This window comes from Polypterus senegalus, chromosome 16 (genome assembly GCF_016835505.1).
Source record: "Polypterus senegalus isolate Bchr_013 chromosome 16, ASM1683550v1, whole genome shotgun sequence".
Lineage (NCBI taxonomy): Eukaryota > Metazoa > Chordata > Cladistia > Polypteriformes > Polypteridae > Polypterus > Polypterus senegalus.
The window spans coordinates 75693217-75705661 of NC_053169.1; the positions used below are offsets into that span (position 1 = coordinate 75693217).

General features: G+C 39.8%; 1 long non-coding RNA gene across 1 annotated transcript; it reads right to left on the bottom strand.

The window, feature by feature from the left end:
• Positions 1-703: 703 nt before the first annotated feature.
• Positions 704-11808, bottom strand: LOC120516730. Its single transcript, XR_005630900.1, has 3 exons — positions 11554-11808; positions 2619-2749; positions 704-935 (listed from the first exon to the last, which is right to left on the bottom strand). It is a non-coding gene; the product is annotated as an uncharacterized LOC120516730 (long non-coding RNA).
• Between the last annotated feature and the right edge of the window lie 637 nt (positions 11809-12445).

The following is a 12445-nucleotide window of genomic DNA, read 5'->3' on the forward strand; positions in this document are numbered from 1 at the left end:
ACATATCCTTAATAGTCTAATAACTACATTGAAAGATCTTGGCTGAATCCCAAGTATAAAATCAAACAAATCCAGGGAATTAAATTAATGTAGCAGTTGACCCTCAACTATGTTCTGCTGTGGAACATTCAACAAGATAATATAAGGTGCATGGTCATAAGCTTTTTCCAAGACTACAATGTACATTATACAGTAGATATGATGGGCAAATAGTTATGACCCCTTAAAAATATGTGCAAGATTAAAGAGCTGGTGCAGTCTAGGCTAGGATGAATTTTACATTGCTCCTCCAGAATCTGAGCTTTTGACCATAACAGAGTGTCCATTTCAGAATCTTAGCAAAGGCTTTCTTATGCAGGCTGTTTGGAAGAGACCATCTTGTCAACATTTTTAAAGGTGGAAACCAACTCTCTAATCTGCCAAGGCACTGTCCTCACCTTCTACACATCATTGAACAGGTGTTTAAGCTAAAAGTGTCTCACAAAATCCAGAGCTTTTAACATTGCTGATCAGATCTCATACATCCCTGTGGCCTTGCTGCTGTAAAATAAGGACAAAGAAAAAGGTTTGAAGATCCACCCCGTATACTTGAAACATTGTTGTTTAGTAAAGATGAGCTCCAAACTTAACTGTGGGTTGTTACAAAATGGCTGAAAGAATGAATGACAGGAAATGATGACAGAGATGGTTGTAGTCTTGGAGCTGGAAGTGATATCATGAGGAGGTGGGATCTGGAGCCATGGAAAGAGGAAGTGGAAGGTGAAGACTTCTGGGTACCAGAAGAAAGCTTAGGATGCTGGGTCTTCTGTAAGTCTGCAGGGGAAAAGAAGTACAGCGCCAACCTCTGGTCCAGTGTGGAAATTGGTGGTTGAATAAAAGATGTGCCACTTCATTTTGAATCATCTGCAGTGGCCTGGTAGTGCACACAGGTAATCCTGCCAATAAACAGTCATAGTAGTCAAGACAAGGCAAGAAGAAAGCCTGAATCAGATGTTATGCTGCATATTCGGTCACATACAGCCTGCTCTTGTGGATGTGATACAGACTTATTGTGGATGTGATACAGACTTACACATTGAGAACCTGTGTTTACCTGATAGAACTTAGACATCTCTCCTTTCTAGGACACATCGTAGGATCTGCCGGAAAGGTAGGATTGAAACCATCCGAGAGCAGTCCCAATAATGCCTAGGTGGGAGCAGGTGGCAAGGAGAATCTGATGGTTAACCGTGTCAAAGGCCAAGAAAAGATCAAGAAAGACGAGGATGGATGGCAAGGTGGTAGCCCTAGCCAGCAGTAGCATTTCAACAATAATAAAGCTGTCTCAGTGGAATGACCCCTCTTGAAGCCTTACTGGTTCTGTCATTTGTTGCCCTTTTACAGAATTGTGAATTGTTTCTTGTGTAAAAAAGAAATCACCCATTAAAACAGAATGGGGAAAACACATGATTGACAACTGCCAAATGTCATGATTTGGTATGATTTTGGGTCCTCAAAGGTAGCCGGTGTTTATTTCCATTGTTAGATCCACTTCAGGTGTTGCTAGGGGCATGGCCTATATGGTCAGGACCCATGCTTAATCAACGCTATGGGATAAAAAGATGGCTATGAGTGCAACTCTTTATCTAATCTAATCTAATTATTATTTTGTTAATTACTGTCTTTGACCGATAAATTAGGTTATACAGAATGATGTGTGGAGTACAAGTCCAAGGAGGTTATGCTCAACCTTTATAATGCACTGGTGAGTCCAGGGCGCAGTTTTGGTCTCCAGGCTACAAAAAGGACATAGCAGCGCTAGAAAAGGTCCAGAGAAGAGCGACTAGGCTGACTCCAGGGCTACAGGGGTTGAATTATGAGGAAAGATTAAAAGAGCCGAGCCTTTACAATTTAAGATAAAGAAGATTAAGAGGTGACATGATTGAAGTGTTTAAAATTATGAAGGGAATTAGTATAGTGGATCAAGACTGTTATTTTAAAGTGAGTTCATCAAGAAAATGGGGACACAGTTAGAAACTTGGTAAGGGTAAATTTCGAACAAACATTAGGAAGTTTTTCTTTACACAAAGAACGATAGACACTTGGAATAAGAGACCAAGTAGTGTGGTAAACAGTAAGATTTCAGGGACTTTCAAAACTCAACTTGATGTTTTCTTGGAAAAAATAAGTGGATAGGACTGGTGAGGTTTGTTGAGCTAATGGCCTGTTCTTGTCTAGATTGTTCTCATGTTCTAAACTGGAGGACTGACATTGGGAAACAGAAGTGGAGAACAGTGTTGACATGATGTAGTCCGAGATTTTTCCATTCTAGCAACCAGCCAAGGTATTTTAAGAAAGTTGTAACCACCTGCTTTTTTAAAACTTTTTGTCACATTCCAAGAGCTGCAATGCTTTAGGATTTTCTGTGAGAACAGGGGTGGTGGTGTAATCTACCAGAAACTAGTGCCGTGGCAGCAGTTTTAAGATAATTATGACTGACTGTGGTGGTATACCAGAAAGTATTTACTACTTCATGTACATTCATATGCTTACATATGGTCTTGAGATCTGGGCAGTCCACGAATAAAGGACAACAGACCAAAATTAGGTCACTGCAGGGGATAAGAACAAAACATTACCTTCATTGGCCAGAGAGAAGTCAGCTTGATGGTTTGAGTATTTAGTGAATGAGTTTCCAGATTTCTCCTAAGGCATATTTACTGGGAGCAAACCAAGGGCATGCAGGAGGTGTCGTATGACCTGGAAGTGGCTGAGAATTAAGTAAGTGGAGACAGAGTTGGAAACAGAGAGATAAGCAGGAACACTAAAACTACAGCAAATGAACACATTAAAGATTGATACAAAAATGCATAAATACAAATTTTAACCCTGCAGACTCAAAGAAAAATTGAGTTATTAATAGACAAAACAAGAGACAATGATATTTTTTTCTTCAGCTTCTGTAAAGTTTTAATTTTCATTTGGGGCAAATAAAGTACATCTGTCTCTCTAATATCTTTATACATAATACGCTACCATGGCTGTTCGTTTGTCTGTCCAAGATTTTAAATCACCTGTAGCTCACAAACCGTTTGACCTATTGACCGGAAATTTGGTCCACATATACTATGTGATGTTCTCTATCCGCTTTCGGGGTGATGATTGACCTCCAAGGTTATTCCTCTCTTTATTTTTATTTTATTTTATTGTAGAATCAACTCTTGGCAGCGGCGAGCAGGCCGGCTGTGTGGCGCATGCATACGGGAGCCGTTCTCATCCCTACCACCTTCGCCGTCACTTAACCTACCTCTTTATATCTTAAATCATTCTTGAGGCTGATTGAAGACTTAAGTGCCAGCTTAAGTGAAAAATTAAACAATTGCAACACAAACACTGACTTAATCAGTTCTAATGTGAAAAGATGCCAACGAAAGAAGAGAAGAAGCGGGCCACTAGGGTGGAGAAAAGAAGAGCTGCTCTGGAATCAGCAAGCGCATCAACCTCTGAGCAAACGAATGATAAACGTACAGAGAAAGAGGATGAAAACTATAAATGCTCAAGTCAGGTGTATTTACTGCATGGTATATCATGCTGTGCGCCATTACTGGTGTATATATAATAAACAAAAACACATAATTGAACAAGGAAAATACTGATCAGAGACAGGATAAAAGAAAAAGCTTAAACAGGATGGCAAACAGAAATATATTTATTTATATATTAAATAAATGAGTATACTAAGGTGAAGATTAAAGAAATACAGGCATCCCCCAAATGAAGAATAGCCACTATTTAATACTGTTTGCTGTCTTACAAACAACAATTAAGCGGAATTTTTGCAGTTATAAAGACCAAGTGATTTTCAATATCTAGTCTATTCAGGGACAAATGCAAGAATTCTAAGAATTTATTTTTGCATGATTTCAGCCCTGCTTTTAACATCGCCATTCCTGAACATTTGCAGGTCAGACTCTCTTGGCTGGCTATGTCTGCATGTGGAATAACAACTTTGTTGCTGTCAAAAGGAAACGTGAATGGTTGTGTGAGTACATACCTGTATTGTGCACATTAACTCCGAGCACCACAGTACCACTGCTTGGCCTTATTTGTGAAGGTGTTGAGTCCATTTATAGAAGGCAGGTTGAGCAGTTGGTTTCTGATGCAAGCAACATAATTTGTTTGTCAATATTCAGAGGACTGTCAAAATAATTGCAAACTTCAGGAGTAGCGTCCCTAGATCTCTTCCTTAAGCTTCTGTGGTTCAGTAGTCACCACTGTGAGATCCTTCAAGTTCCTGTCAGTGCACCAACTTGGTTTTCTGGCAAAAGTGGACTAATTAAGAGGAGTGTTTCCCTTTATAAATATCGAAACTAGCACTATTTCAGGAAACAGTTCTTCATCCATAAAAATACAGTAATCTAAACCATGAATGACATTTCAAAAGAAATAAAGAAGAGATAGTGTACACAAGAATCACAAATTATATGTAAGACCTTTCTTGGTTAGTAGAGACTAAAAAAACTAAATGAGATAAAATGATATGTAAATTGACACTCATGACCTTAAAGTGATGGTGAAAGACACAAGGAGTTATAATTAAAAACTGCAGGGGGGCGGGATTTGTATGGAGTTAGTTCGGGGGATTGTGGGTTATGTAGCCTTACTGTGAAACTGTGAACAACATGTCTCAGTTTAAATAATAAACAAAAGTGACTGGGCTTCAACTCAGAAATGAAGGAGTACGGGTTGGCGTGTTGCGATATTACCGTTACTAGAACAGGCAGATGTAGAAAAAACGTACATTTACGTTTCTTCCTCTTTAGTTGAAAATAAAGCTCCATGTAGAAATAACACAAGTTATTTTCACACAATTAATTTGTTTTCAAGCAATGTGCTAAAACAGCAGCCTACATTTTATTGTATAAGACTTGTACAAATGCATCTTTATATCTCTATATATAATCTTCATTTGCATCTTGATCTTTGTTTGTCCGCGAATAAGTTAGAAGAAGAAGCACTAGATGGCAGTAGAGAGACAGCTAAAACATAGGCATTGCATTAAGAATCTCCTCCAGGCTTATACTACTGAAGACTGTAGTACTCCAGTCACACCTCAAAACACAGACATTCAAACTAAACAAATTGTTGTGCTTTAAATTAACTAAAGAGATCTTCATTTAGATCTTGATCTTTGTTTGTCCGCGAATTCCACGCATGTAGACCACCTTCCAGTTTAGTACGTTGTTGTTACTCATGGATGTCAACAATGTGCCGGAATAACGAAAGGGGTGGTGGACAGTGTTATGCTGGTTAGCTCCTGAGGCCTGATTAGAGAATGAGATTGCCGAAGATAAAAGATACGTGCCTACGTAACATATGAATGAAAGAAAGCCAGTGGGTAAAATGAATGACAACGTAACAGCACGTTCCGGAAATTATTATTGTTATGTTGCAGCCGGCAAGTGCTGCGAGTCTCACAGTTGTACCATGGCTTGCTCACATGTCAGTGAAGTGATCCCTATTTATGCTTTAAAGAGCCTGGATAACTTAGTGTCCCCCTTTTATAACCATTGCTCCATGTATATTGCCTTACTCTTTGGATTGCCACAAAGCAACCTGCGAGATTGGAGAAAGGTTGAGAAGACCTCGTGAGAGGAAACAATAGCGTCGTGAAAACGAGACGGACTGTGAACGGACAGAAGTAGAAATGCTCACACACGACCACATAATTACTATTCGGACAGTGATTCCGAGTAGGCCGTTCCTATCGAATCAATGTCCAAGGGTTTTCTTTTGTAATATTGTTTCCCTTATAAAAAATCATAATGCTGTGTGATGAAGGGCCCAGTTCACGACTGGCAGCCACGTTTAAACAGGGAGCCCTTCACAGACAACTTTAACATGCGCAAAGTAGTTGGGTGCACATGGCTGGTTATTTTATAACTGCTCTCAAAATGAATATTCAAACTAATACATTTGAAACTCACTTTTTTCGATAATCAGACTCTTCCTTCTCTCACCTGCCACCAAATTAGTTATACCATTTTTGATTTATTAGCATATCGACATTAACAAAAAATATGCCAAGGAAGGCACAAGGGTTTTTGGATCAGACACTGTGAGAAGTCAACAAAAGAAAGATAAGATTAGACAAAGAAAGTGATCAAACCAGAGGAGATGAGCATTTATATTCAGACACCCACTTGGCCACTGGAGAAAGAGGAGTTCTGCTTTGGTTCACCAAACTAAAGTACCTCTACTTTGCATTCTGAAACCAGCCACCTGAGTCTGTGTCCAACATCTACAAGTCAGTATGCAGAACTGAGGTGATCACTGCTTGCTTCTCACTGGTGACGGGACTTCTAATAGCAGATTATGGTTGTTGCCCTAGAAAGAGGAGATTGGAAATAACTAATGGATTGCGGACCAATCTCACAAGCCGAGAGGAAATTGCTCCACAATTGCCCTCCGTAGGTATAAGTGGATAGCCTAGGATCAATCCCGTTTCCTGTTATACTAATAAAATTTTAGTCCTCAGAAATGTAGAAATGGAAAAGTGACTCTAATGCAGCTTACAGTATAATGGATGGCATTTTACCCCAGAAACAATTCAGTCTGTATAAGGAAGTAAAGTCAATGTGTGTGTTTAAAATGGCTGTCCCAAATTTACAACATAAGTTTAGATTACTAGAATGAGACAATGTGACAATGTTCTTCTGCTAAGTCTGTCAAGACCTTTGATACTGTGGTCTTGAAACTTGTCAACAATGGGATTCTTACAATTTAGTTAGAAGCATTCATTAGCTGTAGTCACGACAATTCATATTTTGTCAATGGGCTGAAGACATGGCATATCTGTTTTTTTGGATGTGACAAGAAAGCTTTTTTTACATTATCAGTAATTTTGTCAGTCTTAGGATTCTATCTCATATGCCACACTGCTATTAACAAGTACTATTAGGCAACATCTTCACAATTATGTTTGCATGTCGAAATACACAAAGATACAAGTGATAAAATCATGGCATGCTGAGGTTTTGTGTTCCTTCAGTAGGGTGCAATCAAAGTCTTTTGAATTGAAAGGAGCAGAATGGAATGTGGTAGGGCAACAGCGAGAGGCTCCTTTCAGTAAACACAGACAGCTGACTCACCTACAAGAACCCAAACTGCTCCCTCATTTGTGTATCACTCATTCAAGTTTTTGGAAGTGACCATTCCTTTCTTAGCACTAGTCTATTTCACTTTAAAAAGCAAAATGAAAGCATGCAAGTTAATTTAAATCCAAATCTTCAAAATCTAAAGAAAAAATGAGTAATGCTGAACCAAGCACAGAAATAAAACACTAAGGACAATGGGAATTAAACAGGAGGGGAATGGTCATATTTTCCAAGATGTCAGTTATTGCTTCAGTTTCAGTAGGTAGCAGTCATGTGTAACATGGCATCCAAAAGTGACAACTGACCAAAGTGGCCTTTGTACAAACTGCAGTCTTCTGCAGATGTTTTCATTCTGACCTCTGTTTGCAATTTTAGAAGCATTTTATGTAATGCCAAAAACACCTACTATCATCATCTTGTCTGTCTGTCGACATGAAACAAGTCTGCTGATTTTGTTGAAATTTGGCAAACGTATTCTTCAAAGAAATCCATTTTAAATCAAACTTTCAAAGGCTCTCATTGAAAAGCTTTCCAGACTTATCCAGTTTACAACAGAGGAGCATTCTTGGATACTTCAATTACAGATTATTTTACTGTTTCAAACTTAGCACATGTGAAGTTGTTTTGATTTATGTATAGAACAAACTGTATCTGTCCCCTGGGGGAAATTTGGCCTTTTACTGAAGCTCTAGAGATAGATAGATAGAGATATACACACACGCTATGGTCTGAATATGGAGCAAAGTGTAATATCTATATATATAATTCACTAAGGGCACGCAAGACAGGGAGCCACGCCCACCAACTCACAGAGCCCCGCCCGCCAACTCTAAGACCATGGGATACGCACGACAGAGCCACGCATGCCAACTGTAACCATCCTCCCGCATCTATCGTCACTCTCGAGGCATATGCCCGCACGCAACAACTCACCAAACACTGCCTCAGTTGCTTTCGTCTGTGCAAAAGTCCACATGCACTTCTGAGCCACGTTGACTTTTCACTGCACGCAAGACAGAGAGCCACGACCGCCAACTCAAAAAGCCCCGCCCGCCAACTCTAACAGAGCCCCGCCCATGGGTTACGCATGAAAGAGCCACAAACGCCCACTCTAACCCTCCTCCCACGTCATGGGGAATGCACGACAAGGCCCCGTCCGCCAACTCTCACCCTCCGCAGGCTTCCAACATCGCTCTCGAGGCAATTATATGGCGACATCGACTTCTCAACTGTCACTCTGGAACAACACAGTACGCGAGCTATATTAAGCGTCACCAACGAAGATTCACTACACCTTAATGAGCAGGTGCTGAAACTTATCCCTAATGACGAAGTAACTTTCACCAGCGTTGACTCCATCATCACAGACGATCCTGCAGATCAACTTGCATTCCCCAAAGAATTTCTTAATAGTCTTACTCCCACTGGCATGCCTCCGCATAAACTCAAAATTAAAATTGGTTCAGTCATCATGCTTGTCAGGAACCTCACGCCAGCAAAAGGTCTCTGTAATGGCACTAGACTTTCTGTTACCAGCAATCACCGCAATGTACTGGAGTGTAAAACTTTCACATCTGCTACCTCACAAACTGTCCTTATTCCCCGTATTTCCCTGACCCCATCAGATTCTAATTTGCCTTTTACTTTTACACAAAGACAATTTCCTGTTAGATTGCCGTTTGCAATGACTATTAATAAGGCACAAGGACAAACTTTCAAAATATGCCTGTATCTACCAAAACCTGTTTTTACTCACGGACAATTGTATGTTGCTCTCTCCAGAGTTCCACCTTTTCATTCACTGACAGTTGTATCCTCAAACCCTCCCCATTTGGACAACTGTGTCTTTCTGGAAGTGTTCACTCATCAATAAATAATTATATGTGGCATATGCTACGCTACGGGTTGGCTAGTATTACTTATAATTTTGTTTTGTTTTAGTTATGAACGTTCCCAAAATGAATTAATTCTTGTAAATAATTTGTAGTATACCGATTGTATAATATGTTGTAGTACGGGCGTTAATTAACGTTACACCTCACAACCTGCATGCACCATTTCTTGGCTCTGCCTCTAGAAGCATGGTGGACGCTATTGGAGTAGGTGGTGTTTTCAGCTCTCCCCAAGCTTTTTCTGATTTTTGTTTTATTTATATTGTAGTAATAGTTTTGCTTAAAATAATTTGTAATTGATTTAATTTATTATTTAATAGGCATAGGGGAGAAGCCGCTTATGTTATGCCCTGTTCTTTTTTCCCTTTTTGTTTTTGGAAAGGTATGCTACTCTATTTTTTTTTTTTTTGTTAAGAATATATGATTAAAAAGTTATGATATTTTTTATTGCATAAAGCTATTGTGGTCCCCGGCCGGGACGCCCAGGAGGATGAGAGGAGGGCTTGTGCCTCCTCCAGACCGCGAGGGGGCGTCCGTCCTGTTTATGTTGGGGGCCTCGGGTAAAGGGCTTGGGAGCCTTTTTATCCCGGGAGCCCAGCACTTCCGCCACACCAGGAAGTGCCGGGGGGAAGACGACAAGGGTCACCCGGACGGCTTCCGGGTGCGCAGCCGGCACTTCCGCCACACTGGGGTGTGGCCAGGACTAATTGCCGGGAAGCAGCTGGAGCCCATCCGGGTTACCATAAAAGGGGCCGCTGGAGCTGGAGAGAGGACTGGAGGCGGCCAGGAAAGAAAGGCATAGAGACTGTGAGCCCTGGACTTTGGGGAATCGGTGCAAGAGGCACTGGGGTTTTGAGAGCACGGCAATTGTAAATAGTGTGAATAAAAGTGTGTTGGGTGAACTTACGATGTCCGTCTGTCTGTGTCCGGGCCAGCGTTTACACTATGTATATTGTAAATAGTTCTCTCTGGAAAATCTGAGTGATTTTTTGTAAATAGTTTTATATGCAATGTGTTTATTGCTTAATTAAAGGAAAGCAGTAGCACAGTGGACACTGTTGGGGCATAGGGGAGAAGCCGCTTATGTGATGCCGTGTTCTTTTTTCCCTTTTTGTTTTTGGAAAGGAAAATAAAAACTTCTGTTTCAGCCCTACATGCCTGATTTGTCTGTCTTTCTCTGTGTAAACGGCAGTCAGAATGACTAAACAGCAAGAAAATTGAAAAGAAAGAAAACTTCTGATTTGACAAATCACAGTCATTGTGAGGTATTATGCAGCCATATTGCGGTTTGTATAAAGGAGCCCACATTACATTTCTTCACAAACTCCTGCTGAGTGATACTTTGACTGAAAGTCGTCAGTGTTAGTGTGCCAGAGAGAAGATGTGCAGCATTGTTCATAATGGCACTCAGTTTGGTTTTAATACCTGTCTTTGGCACCTCCAGAGTGTGTCCCCTAACTGAGATTGCCACTTTAATTAACTTGTTAATTCAGTGGGCCTCTCTTGAAGTGATGTTATTGGTCCAGAACACTACAGCTTAGAAAACTGCACTGACCATCACAGAGTTGTAGAAGATATGAAGGATATCACTACCTACATTAATGGAACACAGTCTCCTAAGAAAACAGGAGCCTGCTCTGCCCTCTCTTATATACATACTCCATGTTTTGAGACTAGTCTAAAAATGTTACTTAATAATAATAAATGTAATTACTCAGGCTGTTTGTTTGGGATATTACTCATTGTTACCTAATATTAATAAACTAGTAACGGCGTACTGCACGATAACATGCAGCAAATTCACTTGACTTGAGCATTCCTAGTTTTCATCCTCTTTCTCTGTGCATTTAGCATTCATTTGCTCAGAGTTTGATGCGCTTGCTGCTTCCTGAGCAGCTCTTCTTTTCTCCACCCTAGCGGCCCACTGCCTCTCTTCTTTCGTTGGCATCTTTTCTCGTTAAAACTGATTAAGTTAGTTTTTGTATTGCAATTACTTTGTACGTTTTCTTTCATTTTTCACTTAAGCTGGTACTAAAGTCTTTAATCTGCCTCAAGAATGATTAGCAAAGGTGGTAGGGAATGAGAACGGCGCCCATACACATGCGCCACTCAGCTGCTCTGCTGTGCACGGCAGAGAATTGATTCTACAATAAAACAAAATAAAAACAAAAAGAGAAATAAAAAGCATCACCCTGAAAACGGATAGTAGATGTCACGTAGTATATGTGTACCAAACTTCAAGTCAATAGATTAAACAGTTAAGAGCTACAGGTGATTTAAAATCCTGGACAGACAAACGAACAGCCACGGTAGTGTACAGTATATAAGAAGATAAAAATGTAACATCTGCATTAGATTAGATTAGATAAACGTTATTAATTCCATGGGGAAATTCAGATGCATACAGCACCTGAAACATAAAAAACAAGAATACAGACTCACAGAACAGATAATACAGCCAATCGGTCAATCAAAACAATCAATAAAGAAATCTATATTGAACAGATATTTCAAAATAAACTTACCAGGTACATCGGGTGGAAGCTTTGAATTGCCTGATAGCAGTGAGCAGAAAAGACCCCCAGCGCCGTTAGTTTCTTAGCAGACATTGGTGGAATGAGCCTGTGGCTAAAAGTGCTCCGAGAGAGCGCCTACTGGAGGAGATGGAGGGAATTTTTCGTGAATGCACCCAATTTTGCCATCATCCTCTTTTCCACAACAGCTTCTAGTGTATCCAGGGTTCACCCAGTGATGGAGCAGGCTGTCCTGATAACACATTGCCTGAGCAAACTTATTTCCCCAAGAGACCACAGCATAGAACACCACACTGGCCACTATGGAGTGATGGTATCTTTGATGAAGATAAAAAAAAAATAATGTAAAATGCATCAGTTTTCCAAACAGTTATCTAAGTCCTGAGATGCAAATGAATGTTACGCTATGCATACATTTTAGAAGTTGTTTAGGAATGTAAATTAATGACGTTCACAGACATTCTGTTATTTGGGCTTTATTCTCAAAGATACCAAAAATTCAGCAGAGCAAACAGTGTGGATATTTAGTTCATTAAATCGGCTTAAGCTCACTTTTACCAAAAGTGCTTTATATATGAAATTATTACAGCCACTTATGTCTATTTAGCATACACCACCCACCACTTAGAGTTCTAAAATATCCTTTTATACTTTTTCATCTTTTACTCAAATTTGGACAAAGTAGATGCAAGCTATTTTGGATTTGAATGTGATTTGTTTTTACATAATGTAGTGGGAAATGTGTGCATTAGTGCCATTTATTCAAAATAAAAAGACATTTTCAGGGTATGTTTATAGCTGAAAAAATGTGAAAAGAGAGTTTTTTTTACATGGCATGCAAACTTTATCTTCATGTGTTCACATGATGTTTATTTTCAAAGTC